This window comes from Bufo bufo, chromosome 3 (genome assembly GCF_905171765.1).
Source record: "Bufo bufo chromosome 3, aBufBuf1.1, whole genome shotgun sequence".
NCBI lineage: Eukaryota > Metazoa > Chordata > Amphibia > Anura > Bufonidae > Bufo > Bufo bufo.
The window spans coordinates 297,183,501-297,209,663 of NC_053391.1; positions in this window are offsets into that span (position 1 = coordinate 297,183,501).

The window sequence follows — 26,163 nt, forward strand, 5'->3', positions numbered from 1 at the left end:
CCTTGTGCACTATGAGACATTCCAAACCAGCTCTCATCTGACTGAGAGCCAGTAAGCCTCAAAGTTACTTCAGATCTGTTGGATGGCTTGGGTGGACCTGCGCACCTAGATCAATATCATTAGGGAGACAAAAAGTTTTCTGATTGCCCTAACATTTCTATACAGATGTGTCATGTAAAAACTAATTTGCATAAAAATGGGCATATGGGAAAGACATGCAAATGAGCAGAATCTGCATTGTTTTTCAGCTGAAAACCATTTGCATGGAACATTTGCGATGGGGTGTATGCCATCCGGTCCTGGCGATTTGTCTATTTTAATCTTTTTAAGTCGCTGTTGTACTTTTTCCTGGGTCAGAGGACACTTTTAATGGGGAATTTATTTGTACATTCATTATTTCAGCTGACAGTTTATTTTCCTGAGTGAATAAATAGGATAAAAAAAAAATTAACAGCTTTGCTTTCTCCTCATTACTCTTTAAAGGGCCGACACATTCAGATTTATACTGAGAAACTTTTAAATATATAAAGGCAATCAACAAGGTAAAAGAGGAGAAAATATTTAAAAGAAGAATTCTATGTTTCTATAGCGTTTTCTTTGCGGAAAAGTAAAATTTTAGTCTCATCAGACCAGAGCACCTTCATCCATACATTTTGGGAGTCTCCCACATGCCTTTTCGCAAACTCACAACATGCCTTTTTGTTTTTAGCTGAAAGTAATGGCTTTCTTCTGGCCACTCTGCCATAAAGCCCAACTCTATGGAGAGTACAGCTTATTGTCGTCCTATGTACAGATACTCCCTTCCCTGCTGTAAAACTCTGCAGCTCCTCCGGGATTACCTTAGATCTCTGTGCTGCCTCTCTGATTAATGCCCTTCTTGTCCGGTCCGTGAGTTTTAGTGGGTGGCCGTCTCTTGGAAGGTTTGCTGTTGTGCTATGTTCTTTCCATTTGGTTATGATAGATTTGATGGTGCTCCTGGGAATCATCAAAGATTTTGATTTTTTTTTTTATAACCTAACCCTGACTTTTACTTCTCAAAAACATTGTCCCTTACTTGTTTGGAGAGTTCCTTGTTCTTCATGGCAGTGTCTGGTTAGTGATGCCTCTTGCTTAGGTGTTGCAGTCTCTGGGGCCTTTCAAAAAAGGTGTGTATATGTAATGACAGATCATGTGACACTTATATCGCACACAGGTGGACATCATTTCACTAATTATGTGACTTCTGAAGGTAATTGGTTGCACAAGAGCTTTTTATGGGCTTCCTAACAAAGGGGGTGAATACATATGCACATGCCAATTTTCTGTTTTTTATTTATAAACAATATTTTTTTTTATATATTTTTCTCATTTCACTTCACCAACTTAGACTATTGTGTTCTGATCCATCACATAAAATGCAGATTAACAAAACATTGAACTTAAAGGGATTCTGTCATCAGATTTTACCCCTATAACCTAAAGATATCCTCATGTCCAGACTAATAAGAAGAATCCTAAGCTGGCCTTATTAAACCTCACTGTGGCTCTATTTGTCCAAAATACTGGTTTTTATAACCTGCCAATCACTTACTTAAGGTGCCCAAGGGGAGGTCCGTTAATACAGGGTGCCCGGCCGCACCCCTCACCGTCTGGTGCCCAGCGCCGCCTTCCGTCTTCATCGCCGCCTTCCCTGTCTTCAGCGCCGCCTTCTACAGCTCAGCGCCGCCTCTGCAATCCTCCCGTCCCTCTGCCAGATCCCGCGCCTGCGCACTAGGCTCGGCCTGATGCGCCCGTGCGGACTCCTGGCAGCGGCTTCATTGAGCGAAGTGCGCATGCACCGGTCTGATGCGCACTTCGCTCAACCCTAATATGACCTGCAGATTGGCTGAGCTTAGTGCGCAGGCGTGGGATCTGGCAGAGGAACAGGAGGATTGCAGAGGCGGCGCTGAGCTGTAGAAGGCGGCGCTGAAGACAGGGAAGGCGGCGATGAAGACGGAAGGCGGCGCTGGTCACCGGACGGCGAGGGGTGCGGCCAGGCACCCTGTATTAACGGACCTCCCCTTGGGCACCTTAAGTAAGTGATTGGCAGGTTATAAAAACCTGTTTTTTGGACAAATAGAGCCACAGTGAGGTTTAATAAGGCCAGCTTAGGATTCTTCTTATTAGTCCGGACATGAGGATATCTTTAGGTTATAGGGGTAAAATCTGATGACAGAATCCCTTTAAGACTGTAATGTAGCAAAACACAAAAAAGTCAATTGGGTGAATACTTTTGCAAGGTATTGTAGCTTCCTAGCTCCACTAGAATCATTAGGGAATTTTTTTCTCTCATTGACACTGGTGAGGTTGACATTAAGTCGGTTTGGTTCACCCATAAAGCTTTTGCGAGAGGACACTATATGGGTATAGCCTCTAGGGACAAGAAAGAAACAGACGCGCTTATGGTACAACTTACTAACTGCTATCGGACTCAGTAATTTGAATAAACACACTTTCTGTCCAATTAAAGAACTAAGAGGTCCTTCATCACAGACTACATCATTTAAACCTTTATATATATGATTTGGCACTGAGACGCCTTAAAGCCCAATATTATGGGCATGAAGTAAAGTAGGCTCTCTTCTGGCCTCTAGATTAAAAGTAAAGCAATCTAAGATGAAAATCCCCTTTTTGTGTGACTCTCGGGGTCATAAAATATTTGACCCACAACAAATTGCTAACTCTATTGCATTGTTATATTCTTCGTTATATAATTTACGTAAAGATACTGGCCCCTCCCAACCCACGACATATGCCATTGACCACTTTTTAGGATTAATAAATTTGCCCCAGCTACAACCAAACCAGCTGGACAAATTAAAGTCAGAATTTACTGATAAAGAGATTAGTAAAACTATTCAGTCGCTAAAATCCAATAAAACCCCAGGGCCTGATGGGCTTTCAAATGACTACTACAAACAGTTTCATGAGATCATAACACCCTCCCTCAAGAAACTCTTTAACCAGGTGAGATCCAGTGGAGTTTTTCCAGCAGAAATGTTGGAGGCAACCATTATTACTCTTCCGAAGCCTGGCAAATCTTCTGACAAACCGTGTCGCACGCCTTCTCTGCTCCTATCTTTGGATGCTGAGAATGCGTTTGACGGGGTCCACTGGGGATATTTAAATAAGGTTTTGGAGAAAATTGGAATAACTGGTTTGGCCAAGACCACTATCATGGCTTTGTATACTTTTCCATCAGCAAAAGTACTGGCTTCGGGGTTCTTATAAAAATCTTTTTCTATAACAAATAGGAAGCGCCAAGGGTGCCTATTGTCGCCCCTGATCTTTACTCTTATAATGGAGCCATTCGCTGCAGCTATAAGGAGCTTCAGCAGATATTAGAGGGGTAGTAATGGGAGGCAAGGAACATACGATAGGTCTGTTTGCAGATGATGTGATCATTGCACTGACTGACCCACAAACATCCTTACCAGCAACAATGATAAAGCTTCAATCACTTACTGCAATATCATATTATAAATTAAATGCCACTAAATCTGTCATTCTGAATATGGGCCTACCTACATCTGCAGTTTCCCCGCATTTATTCCCAATATACATTTAAATAGGCAATAGATAGCATCCCCTACTTGGGCATTACTTTGACCTTCCCCAGTAAAAATTTATTTAACCAAAACTACATGCCACTCCTTAACACAGTGACAAATGATCTTAAGTCATATTAGACGGTGAATCTTTCTTCGGTTGGGAGGATAGACAGTTGATATAATGGTGCTACCCAAAATACTATATCTGTTTAGAAATGTGCCTATTCCCTTATCAAAGTGTTTCATCCAAAAATTGCAATCCTTTCTTTTGCGATTTGTATGGAAGCATTCTAGGCATAGAGTAGCAGCTTCTACATTGTTTAAACCTACCGCTCAAGGAGGTTTTAGTTTTCCCAATTTATTACTTTGCTGCTCATCACTAGTAGTATAGGCAATATTCGTTTTCAGGATATTTCGTGAATTTGTGGCCTAATATTCACAATAAATTAGCAAATTCTAGAATTTGTGATCTCCAGTCATTATTTTCTTGTTTGAGAAAATGGTTAATGTAATATGCGCCTGTATTGCGTGCGCAATACAGGTGTGGGTCACTTTTGCTGCATTTTTCAAGCTGCTAGAAGTTTGGAGACTGGAGAAAATGCACAATACAGTAATTCATATCAGCTACACTATATCACTATCTAACTTACACTGACTATCTCCCACTAACTATCTGTAATATATATATATATATATATATATATACAGTGCTGCCCATAATTATTCATACCCCTGGCAAATTTTGACTTAAAGTTACTTTTATTCAACCAGCAAGTAATTTTTTTAATGAAAATGACATAGGTGTCTCCTAAAAGATAATAAGATGATGTACAAAAGGCATTAATCAGCTTTTATTTACATTTGAGCAAAAAATACAAGATGTTCCGCACTGTGGAAAATCTCAGAGGACGTGGTCGGAAGCCAAAAGTGACACCTGTGCTGGCCAGGAGGATAGTTAGAGAGGTGAAAAAGAATCCAAGGATCACCACCAAGGCCATCCTGGCGAATCTGGGCTCTGCTGGTGTCAATGTCTCAAGGCAGACAATCCAATGGACACTGCATAATGCAGACCAAGGAGGACACCACTTCTCCAGATAAGGCACACAAAAGCTCGCTTGGCCTTTGCAAAAGCTCATCTGGACAAAGAAGAAGACTTCTGATCTTCTGTGTTATGGTCAGATGAAGCAAAAATTTAATAGTTTGGTCACAATGATGTTTCCTTCATTTGGCGTAAAAAAGGAGAAGCCTTCAACCCAAAGAACACCATCCCCACTGTCAAACATGGTGGTGGGAACGTAATGCTTTGGGGGTGTTTTTCAGCCAATGGACCAGGGAACCTAATCACAGTAAACGGCACCATGAAAAAAGAGCAATACATGAGGATTCTCAATGACAACATCAGGCAGTCTGCAGAGGAACTTGGCCTTGGGCAACAGTGGACATTTCAGCATGACAATGACCCAAAACACACAGCAAAAGTGGTGAAGAAATGGTTAGCAGACAACAACATTAATGTTTTGGAGTGGCCCAGCCAGGGTCCAGACTTGAATCCAAATAAGAATCTGTGGAGGGAGCTAAAGATCAGGGTGATGGCAAGAAGACCCTCCAACCTGAAAGATTTGGAGCTTATTGCTAAAGATGAATGGGCAAAAATACCTGTGGAGCTGGTCTGCAATTATAGGAAGCGTTTCATTGATGTAATAGCCAATAAAGGCTTTTCTATTGATTATTGAGAAGGGTATGAATAATTTTGAACGGGACACTTTTTGCTCAAATGTAAATAAAAGCTGAGAAATGTGTTTTTTTCCACAATAATGCCTCTTGTACATCGTCTTATTATCTTTTGGGAGACACCTATGTCATTTCCCGTCAAAAAATTACTTGCTGGTTGAATAAAAGTAACTTTAAATCAAAATTTGCCAGGGGCATGAATAATTATGGGCAGCACTGTATATATATATTTGTGAGCGAATTAACTATCTAATGTAATTAACTCAGCAATGTAAATGACTCAGCAAAACACAGAGCACAGCAATGACACTGCTCTCTCTCTCTCTCTCAGAACTGCCTAAAATGGCTGCTGGGGAGTTTAATATTGTCAGGGAACCATGAACCAGACGTACAACAAGAGATAAGTGAAAATAGAAGGCTTTATTGAAAATAAAGCTGTAAAGCAAAAGTCCAAACGGATGGTGAAACCGAGCAGAGTCTTTGCGAAGCCAGAGGTCAGGAACCAGAAGGGTAGTCAGACGAAGCCAGGATCAGGAACCAGCAGGGTAGTCAGACGAAGCCAGGATCAGGAACCAGCAGGGTAGTCAGACGAAGCCAGGATCAGGAACCAGAAGCAGCAGCAGTCTTAGAAGCATGTGAACACAAGAGGACCAAGCAAGGAACTGAAGCCACAGACCTCCTATATATATGAGCTAGGCATCCAGCTCCTCCCAGGGGAAGGAGGAGCCGCAGGGTGGAAGGCTACAAGAAACCCAGGACCCAAGATGGCCGCCAGCACATGTCAAACGAAGGAGAGCAGCAAGCAGGTAAGACCATGACAGTACCTCCCCCTCAAGGGCCCCTCCTCCGCGGAGCACAAAACGGTTTCTGAGGGAAGCGTGCGTGGAAGGCTCGGAGCAAGGCAGGAGCATGGACATCTGCGGAGGGAACCCAGGAACGCTCCTCTGGACCATAACCACGCCAATGGACCAAAAACTGCAACCGACCGCGGACCAGGCGTGAGTCCAGGATATTGCTCACCTCATATTCCTCACGATTGCCCACTTGGACCGGACGAGGCCGAGGAACCGAGGAAGTGAAACGATTACACACCAGTGGCTTCAACAGGGAGACATGAAACACGTTGGAGATCCGCATGCCAGGAGGAAGCGCAAGGGCATAGGCTACCGGGTTTACCCTGCGAAGCACTCGGAAGGGACCAACAAAGCGAGGCGCCAGCTTGGGAGTGGGCACTCGAAGGTTGAGGTTGCGGGTGGACAACCATACACAGTCTCCGACCTGGTAGGAAGGAGCAGGCGCTCGTCTGCGATCAGCCTGGAGTCTCTGGCGCTGCGCAGAGACCTCAAGGGACTTCTGGATCTGTACCCAAGAAGCACGTAGGACGGAAAGGTGATCCTCCACAGCCGGAATATCCTGGGGAGAGAATACCTCCGGTAACACGGCAGGTTGGAACCCATAATTGGCCATGAAGGGAGACGTCCCAGAGGAAGAGTTCACCGCCGTGTTCCTGGCAAACTCAGCCCAAGGCAGGAGGTCAACCCAATTGTCTTGGTGATCGGAGACATAGCAACGAAGGAATTGCTCCAAGGCCTGATTGGATCGTTCTGCGGCCCCATTGGACTGAGGGTGGTAGGCCGAGGAGAAGGAGAGATGAATCCCCAACTGGGAGCAAAAGGCGCGCCAGAACCTGGACACAAACTGACTCCCCCGATCCGACACAATCTCCTTAGGCAAACCGTGCAACCGGAAGACCTCCCTGGCAAAAATCGTGGCCAACTCTTGTGCAGAGGGTAACTTCTTGAGAGGAACACAGTGGCACATTTTGGAAAACCGATCCACAATCATGAGAATGACCGTATGGCCTCGGGATGCAGGGAGGTCCACAATGAAATCCATCCCCAGGTGTGACCATGGGCGCTCCCCGGTGGCTATGGGTTGCAGAAGGCCCAACGGAAGGTGCCGAGGGGACTTACTCTGGGCACAAACGGAGCATGCCGCTACATATGCGGCGATGTCGGAACGTAGGGAAGGCCACCAGAACAGACGTGAAACAGCCCAGGACAGCTGATTCTTTCCAGGATGCCCCGCGGTCTTGGAGTTATGGTAGGTTCGCAACAACCGAGTGCGCAACTCCTCAGGCACAAAACATCTGCCGTTGGGTCTCCCAGAGGGAGCACCAGATTGAGCCGCCAAAATCTGCTCACCCAGGGGAGAGGTCAGGCTGGTGCGAATGGCGGCCAGGATCTGATTCGGAGGTATGACCGAAGTCGGAATCGACTCCTCCCTGGACAGCTCGGAGTACTGCCGTGATAAGGCATCCGCCCTGATGTTCTTGGAACCGGGTAGGTAGGAGACCACGTAATTAAAACGTGACAAGAACAGAGCCCATCTGGCCTGACGTGGTGTCAATCTCTTGGCCTCAGAAAGGTAGGTCAGATTCTTGTGGTCCGTCAGGATGAGAACCGGAACCAGCGAACCCTCGAGCAAGTGCCTCCATTCTTTAAGGGCCTGCACGATGGCCAATAACTCCCTGTCACCAATCTGATAGTTGCACTCCGCGGAAGACAGTTTCCGGGAGTAAAACCCACAAGGAAGCAGAGGACCCTCTGGTGTTCTACGCTGAGACAGAAGGGCGCCTACTCCCGTCTCAGACGCGTCCACCTCGAGGACAAAGGGCAACCCAGGGTTGGGATGCGACAGAATCGGAGCCGACACAAAGGCGGACTTCAGGGCCTCAAAAGCTCGGATGGCCTCGAGCGGCCAGACCTGGGAATTACTGCCCTTCCTGGTCAGATCCGTGAGAGGCTTGGCCAGCATGGAAAAGTCCCTGATGAACTTCCGATAATAATTGGCGAAGCCCAAAAAGCGCTGCAGGGAACGAAGACCACTGGGCTGGGGCCACTGTAAGACCGCCGAAACCTTCTCAGGATCCATGGAGAACCCCTCAGCGGAAATGATGTAACCTAAGAAGGTTACCTGGGATCGGTGAAATTCGCATTTCTCAAGCTTACCGAACAGCTTGTTCTCTCGTAACCGTTGCAACACTCGTCTGACATCCAGAATGTGGGCCTCCATGGATTCAGAATATACCAAGATGTCATCCAAATAGACTACCACACACTGCTGCAACAGGTCACGGAAAACATCGTTGATGAATTCCTGAAAGACTGCGGGCGCATTTCACAACCCAAAGGGCATAACCAAGGATTCGTAATGACCGGTCCTGGTGTTAAACGCGGTCTTCCACTCATCGCCCGCCTTGATCCTTACCAGGTTATATGCCGCCCTCAGGTCGAGTTTGGTAAAGACCGTGGCCCCTTTAAGGCGATCGAACAGCTCGGAAATCAAGGGTATCGGGTAAGCGTTCTTGATCGTGATGCGATTGAGACCCCTGTAATCGATGCAAGGCCTCAACTCACCGCCCTTCTTTTTCACAAAGAAAAATCCAGCCCCTGCCGGGGACGAAGATTTGCGAATGTGTCCGCGTGAAAGCGCCTCCCTCACGTACTCCTCCATGGCCTCATTCTCCGCTACCGACAGTGGATAGACTTTGCCACGAGGAGGAACGGCACCAGATTGTAACTCTATGGCACAATCGTATGGGCGGTGCGGAGGTAGGGCAACCGCGCGCACCTTATCGAATACATCCCGGTACTCCTCGTATTCAGGAGGCAACAGAGAGTCCGAGGAAGTACACAGCAACTTGACAGACCCATGGATGCAACTAGCCCCACACTGCGGTGACCACGAGAGGATCTCGACCGATCTCCAATCGAAAGTCGGATTATGTTTCTGGAGCCAGGGGTACCCCAAGACCACCGAGTAGTGTGGAGACGAAATAACCTGGAGGCAGACCGACTCTCTGTGAACGGCACCAATGGCTATCCCCACTGGAAGGGTCTCATGAGTCACGTGTGGCGGCAGAAGGGGTCTGCCGTCTATCGCCTCAAGAGCCAGTGGGGAACCTCGAGCCTGCAGAGGAATGGAATTGGCGGCAGCGAACACACTATCAATGAACAAACCACCAGCACCAGAGTCCACCAACGCCTGGGTCGTCACCGAGCCCCCGACCCAGGAGAGGACAACAGTGATCAGTGGTTTGTCAACACGGGAAACCGGGGACGAGGAGACTCCACCCAAGATCTGCCCCCGACAGGATCTCAGGGTACGAGCGTTTCCCGGACGGTTCGGACATGCCAACCGAAAATGCCCACCGAGACCACAGTACATGCATCGGCCCTCGCGTCTCCGGAGTGCCCTCTCCCCCTCGGACAGGCGAGCAAACCCCAGCTGCATGGGTTCACCCCCAGACAAGTCATCCCCAGGAGGCGTGGGAGGAGAGGGAGGCACGGGTGGGACAGCAAACGTAGGCACCAATCTGTTAGAAGACCTCCGCAGGTTCTCCTTAAAGGAAGGTCTCTCCCTGAGTCTGGTGTCAATCAAAATCAGGAAAGAAATAAGAGACTCGAGCTCAACTGGTAGGTCCTTAGCTGCAACCTCATCCTTCAAGGCATCCGAGAGACCATGAGAGAAAGCAGCGACCAGAGCCTCATTATTCCAGCCCACCTCTGCTGCCAGGGTACGAAACTCAATGGCGTATTCAGCTACGGATCGTGAACCCTGTCTGATGGACATAAGGAGCTTCGCAGCAGAGGCAGCACGAGCCGGCACATCGAATACCTTCCGAAGAGAAGCAACAAAACCGGAAAACTCGGCAACCACCGGATTGTTGTTCTCCCATAAAGGGCTGGCCCAGGCCAAGGCCTTGTCCGAGAGCAGCGAGATCAAGAAGCCCACCTTTGATCTCTCAGTAGGAAAGGCATGTGGCAGCAACTCGAAATAAATGCCCACCTGGTTAAGGAAACCTCGGCACTGAGTTGGCTCTCCCCCAAAGCGCTGTGGAAGAGGGGCAGAACCGGTCATACCCTGAAACACCACAGGCGCAACAACAGGTGTCGGGGTAGACTCTGGCGCGACAACCGGAGCGGCAGTAGGAGCGAGCCCAGGAGCGACAACCGACCCATCGGCAACGGGAGCGAAATGAGCCGTGCGTTCAAGCAGGGTTTGCAACGCCACAGCGAACCGACCCAACAGGTGATCCTGCTGATCAAGTCTGGCAACCAGCGTAGGTAGCGAGGATGGCCCTGTACCGTCAGAATTCATGGCTTGGTCCTAATGTCAGGGAACCATGAACCAGACGTACAACAAGAGATAAGTGAAAATAGAAGGCTTTATTGAAAATAAAGCTGTAAAGCAAAAGTCCAAACGGATGGTGAAACCGAGCAGAGTCTTTGCGAAGCCAGAGGTCAGGAACCAGAAGGGTAGTCAGACGAAGCCAGGATCAGGAACCAGCAGGGTAGTCAGACGAAGCCAGGATCAGGAACCAGCAGGGTAGTCAGACGAAGCCAGGATCAGGAACCAGCAGGGTAGTCAGACGAAGCCAGGATCAGGAACCAGAAGCAGCAGCAGTCTTAGAAGCATGTGAACACAAGAGGACCAAGCAAGGAACTGAAGCCACAGACCTCCTATATATATGAGCTAGGCATCCAGCTCCTCCCAGGGGAAGGAGGAGCCGCAGGGTGGAAGGCTACAAGAAACCCAGGACCCAAGATGGCCGCCAGCACATGTCAAACGAAGGAGAGCAGCAAGCAGGTAAGACCATGACAAATATATAGTAAGGGGTAGGCAACTTTCCTATTGGTTGCTAGGGATGTTGCTAAGCTCAGACAAAGATATTGCCACCTTCTCATTGGCCCACAAGCAAGAAGCAGTGAGGGTACTGATGAAAAAAGAATCTAGAATATTTGCAATTACGAAGATATAGCACTATATTCTAAATCTTTGCGAATTCTCAAAGTGCCGTAATTCACGATAAAAAAATCGCTATTAGAATATTTGCGATCTACACTATTTACTACCATGCTACACTTCTAGATCAGATGCGCTGCTGGTTCACCTCAGAATGCCCTCCTCACTGGGTGTCTATTGAAGCTAAAGCTTTGGGTATTGGGAATCTTAAAGACTTCCTCAGGGTCCCAAATATTACAATTGATGCTCAGCAGGCAAAGCTTCTTCTGATTAAGGCTAGTTTTCACTCATGGACGAATGTGATTTTCTCCCCAAAAATAGTAAGTTTGAAAACATAACAAATATCATTGCACACTGTAGAACTCCTGATTCCTGGCATCTCCTTTAAAGAGTGGATCCAAAGTGGGTTTACATCAATTGGCCAGATATAGGGAGGAAACAAATTGCTTCCATTCTCAAGGGTAGTAGACTTATTCCATTTGTCTAATAAAGACTTTTTCAAATACCTAAGGCTGAGATCCTTTTTGGGTTCTCTTCCTAAGGATCAGGTTCCTGTTAGGTCACCTTTTGAGCTTTACTTTTTTTGGTGACTTAGGGAGGAATAAAGGACTATCTAAAATCTATAAACTATAAGTAGAAGCTTGTATTACTGAAGACATCTCTGGTCTAGATAAATGGTTAACCGATTTGAATATATCACAAGACTGTGTCTTGGCAACAATTTTTCCGAGCCCCTCAACGATACGAGTTCACACGGGCGAGATTTCCACGCGGGTGCAATGCGTGATGTGAACGCATTGCACCCGCACTGAATCCTGACCTATTCATTTCTATGGGGCTGTGCACATGAGCGGTGATTTTCACGCATCACTTGTGCGTTGCGTGAAAATCGCAGCATGCTCTATATTGTGCGTTTTCCACGCAACTCAGGCCCATAGAAGTGAATGGGGCTGCGTGAAAATCGCAAGCATCCGCAAACAAGTGCGGATGCGGTGCGATTTTCACGCACAGTTGCTAGGAGACGATCGTAATACAGAATGCATAGTACAATAGCGCTGGAGGGGTTAATTATTTTTTTTATAATAATTTAACTCACCTTAATCCACTTGATCGCGCAGCCCGGCTTCTCTTCTGTCTTCTTCTTTGCTGTGTGCAGGAAAAGGACCTGTGGTGACGTCACTCTGGTCATCACATGATCCATCACCATGGTAAAAGATCATGTGAAGGACCATGTGATGACCGGAGTGACGTCACCACAGGTGCTTTTTCTGCACACAGCAAAGAAGAAGACAGAAGAGAAGCCGGGCTGCGCGATCAAGTGGATTAAGGTGAGTTACATTTTTTTTTAACCCCTCCAGCGCTATTGTACTATGCAGTCTGTATTCAGAATGCTATTATTTTCCCTTATAACCATGTTATAAGGGAAAATAATACAATCTACAGAACACCGATCCCAAACCCGAACTTCTGTGAAGAAGTTCGGGTTTGGGTACCAAACATGCAGATTTTTCTCACGCGCGTGCAAAACGCATTACAATGTTTTGCACTCGCGTGGAAAAATCGTGCATGTTCCCGCAACGCACCCGCACCTTTTCCCGCAACGCCCATGTGAAAGAGGCCTAAGGCCTCTTTCACACAAGCATGACTGATTAGGTCCAGATGCATTCAGGGTGCTTTCAGGGAAAATCGTGCGATTTTGCATGCGAGTGCAATCAGTTTTGTATGTGATTGCGTCTTGTTGTTGCGTTTTTCCGATGCGTGTGACTTGCGGAATGCATGCGTTTTTCACGCGCGTTAAAAAAACTGATCTATCCACTACATTCAGCTGTGACTGCAAACACATATAAATACCCCCAACATGCAGTGTTTTGTTGGACAGCTCCCTTTTTTTGTGGAGTGGTTGTCGTGTGGTTGGTGTGTATGTGTGTTTATTATTGAATTTTCCTTTGCAGGATGTCCACTTTCACCCTGTCATCAACTGACCATGTCTTCTTGCACTGGCTGGTCTACTGCTGTTTTGGAGAGCAGCCAGAAATGATTGAGGAGGAGAAAGCGTATGTGGGTGCAAAGGTCTCTTTGTTGGCTTGTACGCTGAGCTCCGTGTGCGCCCTCAGAAGTTCTTCAATTATTGACGCATGTCGGTGTCTACGTTTGATCGGCTGTTGGAGGAGTTGAGGCCTTCCTTAACTTTCCAGGACACCAATATGCGGCGGAGTGTGTCACCTGAAGAACGTCTCATTATTACTTTAAGGTAAGACTATATTTTATCTGACTAATACTTGAATGGCACCCTGTTTTAAAATATATAGTTGTTTGGTCAATGGCCTAAGTTTTATGAACTTTTTATCTTCATTCAATGCATAAGTACGTAAAATTAGTCGACATGTATTTAATATTGTTCATTTGTATTCCTAAACTGTGTGTGCTTACATTAGTCACACCAGAATCCAGTTCTGCAGGGGTTAATAATTCAAATGCAGCCTGTAATGATGAGGACACTTCACCTGTGTGTATATGTTCATTGTCTAGAACTTTATAAAGCTAAATGCTATTCCTTATTTAGTATTATCTAAGAATATAAACCATAGCTTTAAATTCTACCACTATGTGCTCGTTTCATTTATACTTTCCAGCCACATTGCCATTAAATAATGTCAAGTAATGTACTTGATTTGTAAACGTATGCTATTAAAGTGTATTAATTAATATTTTTTTTTATTTTCAGATATCTGGCAACTGGAAATTCTTTTTCGTCTTTACATTTTGATTTTCGAATGGGCACCTCCACAATTGATGACGTGGTACGGGCTACATGTTCCGCCATTTGGTTAACCTTGAAGGCTTTAGTGCTGTCACAACCAACCAGGCAGCAGTGGCTTGATATAGCCCATGGCTTCCTGGAGAGGGCTCAATTCCCAAATTGTATTGGTGCCCTTGACAGGAAGCACATACGGGTTAAGAAGCCACCAAACTCGTGGTCCCAATACTAAATACTCTGTCCTCCTTCTCCTTGAACTGTCCTCTGCCTTCGACACTGTTGACCACTCCCTTCTGTTGCAAACACTCTCATCTCTTGGCATCACTGACCTGGCCCTCTCCTGGATCACATCACACCTCACAGACGGTACGTTTAGCGTCTCCCACTCCTGCACCACCATAGTTGCCCGATTCCTCCCTACTACCTTTCTTGTGAATTGGCACAACATTTGCTAATTTCCAATCTTCTGGGACGTCTCCTGTTGCCAGTGATTGGTTAAATAAATCTGTTAATGGTTTTGCTAGTTCACCACTAAGCTCTTTTAATAGCTTTGGGTGTATCCCATCAGGCCCCTGTGACTTATTTGTATTGATTTTAGACAGCTGACTTAGAACCTCTTCCTCTGTAAAGACACATGCATCAAAAGATTCATTAGTCTTCTTTCCTAACTGAGGTCCTTTTCCTTCATTTTCCTTCGTAAAGACTGAACAGAAGTATTCATTGAGGCAGTCAGCTAGTTCTTTATCTTTATAAGTGGGTCTAATTCTCATTAGTACCAAAATATGAATATATGTGTAATAGCGAATAAAATCCATGTGGAATGTTGGTTATATGTTGTACCTTGAGTAAATTTTGGTATGTCTAACATGTTATGGTGCTGTGCTGGGTCCTGGTCCACTCTCCTGCTGTGCCAATGTTGTGTCCTCCTCACATGCACATGTGTAATAAAGCATGATGTCCATAAACATTTTAATCTATGACCTGAAAAGCTTAACATTAATGAGTGTGTTACTGATTGTTGGTAAAATTTTAAAAAATTATGTGTATTTTGTGGCTAATGATGTTTTACAAAAATCATATATCTATATTGTGTTGTGTGTGTTGCTGCAACATAAACACAAATCTGCACAATTATAAACTAGAAAAAAAATGTGTTTTAGTGCACACAATAGTCTGGCTTGTAATATACTCTGGCTTGTAAAAATAAATTACTCAGTAAAACAAACTAATTATAAATTAACATAACGCCTTGATGGCGAGGAGGGTCCCTGATAAGGAGGCCTAGAGTATTGGTGCTGGGAAGAGGGCCCAGAGTATTGTGATGGCGCTGGTTGACTTGTGGAGGGTCCCTGATAAGGAGGCCCAGAGTATTGGTGCTGGGAAGGGGGCCCAGAGTATTGGGTTGGCCCATAGCTGGGTTCAGCCTGATACTGGGGCTCATATGGCGCAATTGGTGGACCATAATGATCTTTTTGGGGAGGATTCTGTTGGGGGCCCTGTGAGGGCTGAGAAACTGCGTTGGGGGACAAACATGTGCCCATGGCAGCGCAGGTTTTCTAGCGCCTCAAACATTTGTGTCGGGTCATGTGGGGGAGTTGCTACCTCAAGAACGATTTGAAGAGCAGATAGCGTTCTCAATACTCGATCTGGAAATAGTTGGCGCATATAATGGGCAAAACAGATCATGATGATCCTCCTGCCCTGCCCTAGATAAATAATCTAGAACTTGAACATTTATGTTGGAATCGGAGGCATTGCCCGTCGTCTGGCCCTGCTGGGTAGAGCCAGGGGGGGGGGGGAATCGGCGCCCAATGCTGCAGGAGGCCTTGATGGTGCTGTGCTGGGTCCTGGTCCACTCTCCTGCTGTGCCGATGTTGTGTCCTCCTCACATGCACTTGAAAGGTGCGGGGCCGACTCCTCACCTTCCTCCACTAGGTTGTCCTCAGTTCTACAAAATTAATTAGGGAAAAAATACATATGTTTCAATTTCACTACTTTTATTAACATTATAAGTACCGATGTAGCAGGTATAACACACACACGCTTAACTTGAATGTTATAATCATTGTGTTATCTTTAAGCAAAATGCCTAGAAAAGCTATTGCATAATGCATTCATTAGCATTTAGTTAACATCACATGTCTCATAAAGCATGTGTGTTAACCCTGCTACATCCGTAACCTAGCTGTCCATACCATAAATCTAACTCCACTGGTCATTTAATTCTCCTACGTTTGCAAAATAAAGGAGGAATGTGAATGGTTGCTATCGGCAACTATGACATCTCACATTGACCAATTGAAAACATTGACAGTACATAAATATTCTACATACAGTGTGTATAGGTTCACATGTAGAGGTCAGTGTGTAGAATAGACTTACGGACGCAGCTCCATGACGTCGCGCAGGAACATCAGCTGCTCCCGGAATATATATGGTCTTTTCTTGGGGAGACCAGCCCCGCTCCACCCATGCTGCTTCATCTCTTTGCGGAATTGGTCACGGCAGCTCCGCCAACGATTCTTGACCTCTTCAATTGGTAATAAAAAGACATGAAAGGAACATATATCAATTTCAAAATTTAGACAGAAAATAAAGTATAACTAGGCCTATATACTAAGGACAATAACGTATAACTAGGCCTATATACTAGGGATAGAGTTGAGCGAACACCTGGATGTTCGGGTTCGACGAGTTCAGCCGAACTTTCGAAAAATGTTCGGGTTCGGGATCCGAACTCGACCCGAACTTCATCCCGAACCCGAACCCCATAGAAGTCAATGGGGACCCGAACTTTTGGGCACTAAAAAGGCTGTAAAACACACCCGGAAAGGGCTAGAGGGCTGCAAAAGGCAGCAAAATGTAGTTAAATCCCCTGCAAACAAATGTAGATAGGGAAATGATGAGTTAACATAAAATAAATAAAAATTAAACAATATTAATTGGAGTGAGGTCCCATAGCACAGAATCAGGCTTCAAGTCACCCACCAATGGAGAAGGTCACTTACTATTATTTTGACCACAGCACCCAGACAAAGGAGAGAGGTCCCACAGCAGAGAACCAGGCATCATATCACCCACCACAGGAGTAGGCCACCATTTAGTTACTTTGACCCCTACACCCAGACGGAGGAGAGAGGTTACACAGCAGAGAATCAGGCATTTAGATCACCCACCACAGGAGTAGGCCACCATTGAATCAGACCCCGGCAACCATGTCAGATGGCACAAGCATAAGCTTTATATCAATCAGCACAGGAGAAGGCGACTTTGACAGACTTTGACCCCTACACCCGGACGGAGGAGAGAGGTTTCAAAGCAGAGAATCAGGCATTTAGATCACCCACCACAGGAGTAGGCCCCAATTTAATGGGACCCCGGCAACCATGTCAGATGGCACAACCATCAGCTTCATATCAATCAGCACAGGAGAAGGCGACTTTGAAAGACTTTGACCCCTACACCCAGACGGAGGAGAGAGGTTTCACAGCAGAGAATCAGGCATTTAGATCACCCACCACAGGAGTAGGCCCCCATTGAATCAGACCCTGGCAACCATGTCAGATGGCACAACCATCAGCTTTATATCAATCAGCACAGGAGAAGGCGACTTTGAAAGACTTTGACCCCTACACCCAGATGGAGGAGAGAGGTTTCACAGCAGAGAATCAGGCATCATATCAACCACCACAGGAGAAGCCACCATTTAGTTACTTTGACCCCTGCACCCAGGAAGAGGAGAGAGGCACCACAGCACATATTCTGGCATCATATCAGCCACCACAGGAGAAGCCACCATTGAGTTACTTTGACCCCCGCACCCAGGAAGAGGAGAGAGGCACCACAGCACATATTCTGGCATCATATCAGCCACCACAGGAGAAGCCACCATTGAGTTACTTTGACCCCCGCACCCAGGAAGAGGAGAGAGGCACCACAGCACATATTCTGGCATCATATCAGCCACCACAGGAGAAGCCACCATTTAGTTACTTTGACCCCTTCACCCAAACAGAGGAGAGAGGTTCCACATCAGAGAATCAGGCATCATATCAACCACCACAGGAGTAGGCCACAATTTAGTTTATTTGACCCCTGCACCCAGGAAGAGGAGAGAGGCCCCACAGCACATATTCTGGCATCATATCACACACCACAGGAGAAGGCCTCTTTCAGTGATTTAGGCCTTTGGACCCAGACAGAGGAGAGAGGTCAGAGATTAGCTTCATATCCCCCAGCACAGCAGAAGACCGCTTTATTTGACTTAGGCCTCAGCACCCAGACAGAAGACAGAGGTAGCATGGCAGAGGTTATGGCTTCATGTCACCCGTTAGTTTAACCGGCCACTTTCATCTGGTTAGGCCCCGGCGCCCAGACAGAGAAGAGTTTCATTCAACTGTGGGTTTCATAAAATTTGTATCAAATAAAGAAGTGGCCCGTAGCACAACAAGACATGTTTTAGGCAGTTAATAAGGACTACTCTGCACAAGGGAGGGACAGGTCCTGTGGGATCCATGCCTGGTTCATCTTTATGAAGGTCAGCTTGTCCACGTTGGCTGTGGACAGGCGGCTGCGCTTGTCAGTAATGACGCCCCCTGCCGTGCTGAATACGCGTTCAGATAAAACGCTGGCCGCCGGGCAGGAAAGCACCTCCAAGGCATAACATGCTAACTCTGGCCACGTGGACAATTTCGAAACCCAGTAGTTGAATGGGGCCGAACCATCCGTCAGGATGTGGAGGGGTGTGCAGACATACTGTTCAACCATGTTAGTGAAATGCTGCCTCCTGCTAACACGTTCCGTATCAGGTGTCGGTGCAGATAGCTGTGGTGTGGAGACAAAACTTTTCCAAATTTCTGCCATGCTAACCCTGCCCTCAGATGAGCTGGCCGTGACACAGCTGCGTTGGCGACCTCTTGCCACTCCTCTGCCTTCACCTTCCACCTGTTCCCCTGTGACATGTGGGAATGCTCTCAAGAGCGCCTCTATCAGCGTGCGCTTGTACTCGCGCATCTTACGGTCGCGCTCCAGTTCAGGAATTAAAGTGGGCACATTGTCTTTATACCGGGGATCCAGCAGGGTGGCCACCCAGTAGTCTGCACACGTTAAAACGTGGGCAACTCTGCTGTCGTTGCGCAGGCATTGGAGCATATATTCGCTCATGTGGGCCAGGCTACCCATGGGTAAGGACAAGCTGTCCTCTGTGGGAGGCGTATCGTCATCGTCCACCGTATCCCCCCAGCCACGCACCAGTGATGGGCCTGGGCTGCCACCCCGCTGTGAACTTGCGTCATCCTCGTCCCCCTCCACCTCCTCCTCCTCCTCGTCCTCCAGTACAGTGCCTTGGCTGGCGACTTGTGAACCTGTCCTCTGCTGCTTAAACAAACCTCCCTCTGAGCCACTTCGAACAGACTGGCCCGAAAGTGTTAGAAACGAGCCCTCATCCTCGAAGTGGTGTTGTAACGCTGATAACAGTGTCATCGCCACTGGCCATGTTGGTGGAGTACTCGAAACAGCGCAGCAGGGCACACAGGTCTCGCATGGAGGCCCAATCATTGGTGGTGAAGTGGTGCTGTTCGGCAGTACGACTGACGCGAGCGTGCTGCAGCTGAAACTCCACTATGGCCTGCTGCTGCTCGCACAGTCTCTCCAGCATGTGCAAGGTGGAGTGCCACCGGGTGGGCACGTCGCATATGAGGCGGTGAGCGGGAAGGCCGAAGTTCCGCTGTAGCGCAGACAGGCGAGCAGAGGCAGGATGTGAACGGCGGAAGCGCGCACAGACGGCCCGCACTTTATGCAGCAGCTCTGACATGTTGGGGTAGTGGTGAATGAACCTCTGCACCACCAAGTTCAGCACATGCGCCAGGCAAGGGATGTGCGTCAAACCGGCTAGTCCCAGAGCTGCCACGAGATTTCGCCCATTATCGCATACCACCAGGCCTGGCTTGAGGCCCACCGGCAGAAACCACTCGTCAGTCTGTTGTTCAATACCCCGCCACAACTCCTGTGCGGTGTGGGGCCTGTCCCCCAAACATATGAGTTTCAGAATGGCCTGCTGACGTTTACCCCGGGCTGTGCTGAAGTTGGTGGTGAAGGTGTGTGGCTGACCGGATGAGCTGGTGGAAGCAGTGGAGGAGGAAGCCGAGTAGGAGGAGGAGGCTACAGGAGGCAGAGAATGATGCCCTGCGATCCTAGGGGTCGGAAGGACGTGCGCCAAGGAACTGTCCGCCGGGGGCCCAGCCGCCACTACATTCATCCAGTGTGCAGTTAGTGAGATATAGCGTCCCTGGCCGTGCTTACTGGTCCACGTATCTGTGGTTAGGTGGACCTTGCCACAAATGGCGTTGCGCAGTGCACACTTGATTTTATCGGACACTTGCATGTGCAGGGAAGGCACGGCTGTCTTGGAGAAGTAGTGGCGGCTGGGAACCACATACTGCGGGACAGCCATGGCCATCAGCTGTTTGAAGCTGTCTGTGTCCACCAGCCGGAATGACAGCATTTCAAAGGCCAGCAGTTTAGAAATGCTGGCGTTCAGGCCAAGGGCTCGAGGGTGACTCGGGGGGAATTTGCGCTTCCTCTCTAAGGTTTGAGATATTGAGAGCTGAACGCTGCTGTGTGATATAGTGGAGACGCTAGTTGACGGTGGCGGTGGTGGTGGTGTCGGTGGCACATCCTCTGTTTGCTGCTCGGCAGGTGGCAACATTCCTCTCGAGGCGGAAGCCGAGGCAGCAGCGGTAGAGGGAGCAGGGGGAGCCTCAGCGAGTGCCTGGTTTTTAAGGTGTGTACCCCACTGCAGTTCATGCTTTGCATGTAGATGCCTGGTCATGCAGGTTGTGCTGAGGTTCAGAACGTTAATGCCTCGCCTCAGGCTCTGATGGCAGAGCGTGCAAGTCACTCGGGTCTTGTCGGTAGGACATTGTTTAAAGAAGTGCCATGCCAGGGAACTCTTTGAAGCTGCCTTTGTGGGGCTGGGTCCCTGTTGGCGATGTCCAGTAGCAGGCGAACTCTGGGGGCGGCGGCTCGTCTGCTTTGGCCCCCTGCTCCCTCTTTGGCTTCGCTGTTGTCTCGGTCTCACCACTACCTCTTCCTCTGAACTGTGAAAGTCATCGCCACGACCTTCAGTCCATGTGGGGTCTAAGACCTCATCGTCCTCTGCATCGTCTTCCACCCAGTCTCCCTCCCTGACCTCCTCCTGTTCAGTCTGCACACTGCAAAAAGACGCGGCAGTGGGCACCTGTGTTTCGTCATCATCAGAGAGTCGGTGACTCTGCTGTGGTGGTATTCCCATGTCCTCTTCATCTGGAGACATAAGTGGTTGTGCGTCAGTGCATGGTATGTCTTCCTCCACTGGGGAAGGGCTAGGTGGACGCCCCTGGGAAACCCTGGAAGCAGAGTCTTCAAACAGAAGAAGAGACTGCTGCATAACTTGTGGCTCAGACCGTTTCCCTGATATGCTTGGGGGTGATGTGACAGACTGATGGGCTTGGTTTTCAGGTGCCACCTGTGCGCTTTCCGCATAAGACTGGGTGGAAGACCATGTGGTGAACGTGCTGGAAGCACTGTCGGCCACCCAATCGATTAATGCCTGTACCTGCTCAGGCCTTACCATCCTAAGAGCGTCATTGGGCCCCACGAGATATTGCAGTACATTCTGCCGGCTAGTTGAGGGAGTTCGTTCCCTACTGTGTGCGCCTGGGGCCGAACGGCCACGTCCTCTACCAGCAACAGAGGCTCCACGGACACCACCACGACCGCGTCCTCGTCCCTTAATAGTATTTTTCTTCATTGTTGCGATTCAACTCGCACCAAAATGAAATATATTATTTTTTATAAGCAAAATCCCCTCACTGGAATACTTTCAGTCTTTTGACTGTATGGATTACAGATGGAATGACTGTTATATGTGAGTACCGCTTTCTTTGACAGATTCTAGTATGGGTACATATATGTTTTCCCAACCCCAGCACATTAGTTTGCTAATTCCAGATGTATGAAACGCAGGCCTAACTGTATCTAGTATATTGAACGCCAGATAAACTAACTTGGCCTTTTTTAAATAAAATAAAAATTCCCTCACTGGAATACTTTCAGTCTTTTGACTGTATGGATTACAGATGGAATGACTGTTATATGTGAGTACCGCTTTCTTTGACAGATTCTAGTATGGGTACATATATGTTTTCCCAACCCCAGCACATTAGTTTGCTAATTCCAGATGTATGAAACGCAGGCCTAACTGTATCTAGTATATTGAACGCCAGATAAACTAACTTGGCCTTTTTTAAATAAAAAAAATTCCCTCACTGGAATACTTTCAGTCTTTTGACTGTATGGATTACAGATGGAATGACTGTTATATGTGAGTACCGCTTTCTTTGACAGATTCTAGTATGGGTACATATATGTTTTCCCAACCCCAGCACATTAGTTTGCTAATTCCAGATGTATGAAACGCAAGCCTAACTGTATCTAGTATATTGAACGCCAGATAAACTAACTTGGCCTTTTTTAAATAAAAAAAATTCCCTCACTGGAATACTTTCAGTCTTTTGACTGTATGGATTACAGATGGAATGACTGTTATATGTGAGTACCGCTTTCTTTGACAGATTCTAGTATGGGTACATATATGTTTTCCCAACCCCAGCACATTAGTTTGCTAATTCCAGATGTATGAAACGCAGGCCTAACTGTATCTAGTATATTGAACGCCAGATAAACTAACTTGGCCTTTTTTAAATAAAAAAAATTCCCTCACTGGAATACTTTCAGTCTTTTGACTGTATGGATTACAGATGGAATGACTGTTATATGTGAGTACCGCTTTCTTTGACAGATTCTAGTATGGGTACATATATGTTTTCCCAACCCCAGCACATTAGTTTGCTAATTCCAGATGTATGAAACGCAGGCCTAACTGTATCTAGTATATTGAACGCCAGATAAACTAACTTGGCCTTTTTTAAATTAAAAAAAAATTCCCTCACTGGAATACTTTCAGTCTTTTGACTGTATGGATTACAGATGGAATGACTGTTATATGTGAGTACCGCTTTCTTTGACAGATTCTAGTATGGGTACATATATGTTTTCCCAACCCCAGCACATTAGTTTGCTAATTCCAGATGTATGAAACGCAGGCCTAACTGTATCTAGTATATTGAACGCCAGATAAACTAACTTGGCCTTTTTTAAATAAAAAAAAAATTCCCTCACTGGAATACTTTCAGTCTTTTGACTGTATGGATTACAGATGGAATGACTGTTATATGTGAGTACCGCTTTCTTTGACAGATTCTAGTATGGGTACATATATGTTTTCCCAACCCCAGCACATTAGTTTGCTAATTCCAGATGTATGAAACGCAGGCCTAACTGTATCTAGTATATTGAACGCCAGATAAACTAACTTGGCCTTTTTTAAATAAAAAAAATTCCCTCACTGGAATACTTTCAGTCTTTTGACTGTATGGATTACAGATGGAATGACTGTTATATGTGAGTACCGCTTTCTTTGACAGATTCTAGTATGGGTACATATATGTTTTCCCAACCCCAGCACATTAGTTTGCTAATTCCAGATGTATGAAACGCAGGCCTAACTGTATCTAGTATATTGAACGCCAGATAAACTAACTTGGCCTTTTTTAAATAAAAAAAATTCCCTCACTGGAATACTTTCAGTCTTTTGACTGTATGGATTACAGATGGAATGACTGTTATATGTGAGTACTGCTTTCTTTGACAGATTCTAGTATGGGTACATATATGTTTTCCCAACCCCAGCACATTAGTTTGCTAATTCCAGATGTATGAAACGCAGGCCTAACTGTATCTAGTATATTGAACGCCAGATAAACTAACTTGGCCTTTTTTAAATAAAAAAAAAATTCCCTCACTGGAATACTTTATGGCTTTTCACTGTATGGATTACAGGTGGACTGGTATTAGTAGGGGTGACACAAGCACACCCAAGTCCCTGATGTAGGATTTCTATGGCACAGACCACTATTACAAGTGATTAATGGACGTTGGGAGAGATTGTGCTGCAGCACTAGTCCCAAGATGGCCGCCGCCTATCAGCCCAGTAACATGTGCCACAAAATGGTCTGCACAACCTTTAAAAAAAATAGCCTTGGACTGTGCTGCTAAATCGCTATTGGTCTGAATCCCAGGTGTAGATGTCTGACTTGTTTGGAGCTTTGGAATGCACACTGTGGCAGCTTCTGCTGCAGCACTACAAGTCGCAAAATGGCGGCCGGCGGTCAGCCCAGGTACATGTGGATGGAAAAATCACTCTGGCCACTCTAAAAATAGCCAATCCCTATCAAAAAAGCAGCTCAGCTGCAGTTGTTCAGATGAATCACAGGTGGAGGAGAGAAATTTGCTTCCAGTTATTCAATTATCCCTGCCTATTCTCGCCCTAGCATCAGCTGCGTCTATCCCTGTTCTATTCACATCGGGAGTGAGCACGTCCCGACGTGCGCACAAGCTTATAAAGAGGCTGAGTCACATGCAGCACTTGGCCAATCACAGCCTTGCCAATAGTAGGCATGGCTGCGATGGCATCTTAGGGCAAGTAGTATGATGCATGTTGATTGGCTGCTTTGCAGCCTTTCAAAATGCGCCAAAATACATGCCGAACAACGAACCCGAACCCGAACTTTTACGAAAAAGTTCGGGTTCGGGTCCGTGTCACGAACACCCCAAAATTCGGTACGGACCCGAACTATGCTCGAACTGTTCGCTCAACACTAACTAGGGACAATAACGTATAACTAGGCCTATATACTAGAGACAATAACGTTTACCTAGGCCTTAATACTAGGGAGGACAGAAAGGATCAAACATGTATACAGTCGTGGCCAAAAGTTTTGAGAATGACACAAATATTAGTTTTCACAAAGTTTGCTGCTAAACTGCTTTTAGATTTTTGTTTCAGTTGTTTCTGCGATGTAGTGAAATATAATTACACGCACTTCATACGTTTCAAAGGCTTTTATCGACAATTACATGACATTTATGCAAAGAGTCAGTATTTGCAGTGTTGGCCCTTCTTTTTCAGGACCTCTGCAATTGGACTGGGCATGCTCTCAATCAACTTCTGGGCCAATTCCTGACTGATAGCAACCCATTCTTTCATAATCACTTCTTGGAGTTTGTCAGAATTAGTGGGTTTTTGTTTGTCCACCCGCCTCTTGAGAATTGACCACAAGTTCTCAATGGGATTAAGATCTGGGGAGTTTCCAGGCCATGGACCCAAAATGTCAACGTTTTGGTCCTCGAGCCACTTAGTTATCACTTTTGCCTTATGGCACGGTGCTCCATCGTGCTGGAAAATGCATTGTTCTTCACCAAACTGTTGTTGGATTGTTGGAAGAAGTTGCTGTTGGAGGGTGTTTTGGTACCATTCTTTATTCATGGCTGTGTTTTTGGGCAAAATTGTGAGTGAGCCCACTTCCTTGGATGAGAAGCAACCCCACACATGAATGGTCTCAGGATGCTTTACTGTTGGCATGACACAGGACTGATGGTAGCGCTCACCTTTTCTTCTCCGGACAAGCCTTTTTCCAGATGCCACAAACAATCGGAAAGAGGCTTCATCGGAGAATATGACTTTGCCCCAGTCCTCAGCAGTCCATTCACCATACTTTCTGCAGAAGATCAATCTGTGCCTGATGTTTTTTTTGGAGAGAAGTGGCTTCTTTGCTGCCCTTCTTGACACCAGGCCATCTTCCAAAAGTCTTCGCCTCACTGTGCGTGCAGATGCGCTCACACCTGCCTGCTGCCATTCCTGAGCAAGCTCTGCACTTGTGGCACTCCGATCCCGCAGCTGAATCCTCTTTAGGAGACGATCCTGGCGCTTGCTGGACTTTCTTGGACGCCCTGAAGCCTTCTTTCCTTGAAGTTCTTGATGATCCTATAAATTGTTGATTGAGGTGCAATCTTCATAGCCACAATATCCTTGCCTGTGAAGCCATTTTTATGCAACGCAATGATGGCTGCACGCGTTTCTTTGCAGATCACCATGGTTAACAATGGAAGAACAATGATTTCAAGCATCACCCTCCTTTTAACATGTCAAGTCTGCCATTTTAACCCAATCAGCCTGACATAATGATCTCCAGCCTTGTGCTCGTCAGCATTCTCACCTGAGTTAACAAGACGATTACTGAAATGATCTCAGCAGATCCTTTAATGACAGCAATGAAATGCAGTGGAAAGTTTTATTTTGGGATTAAGTTAATTTTCATGGCAAAGAAGGACTATACAATTCATCAGATCACTCTTCAT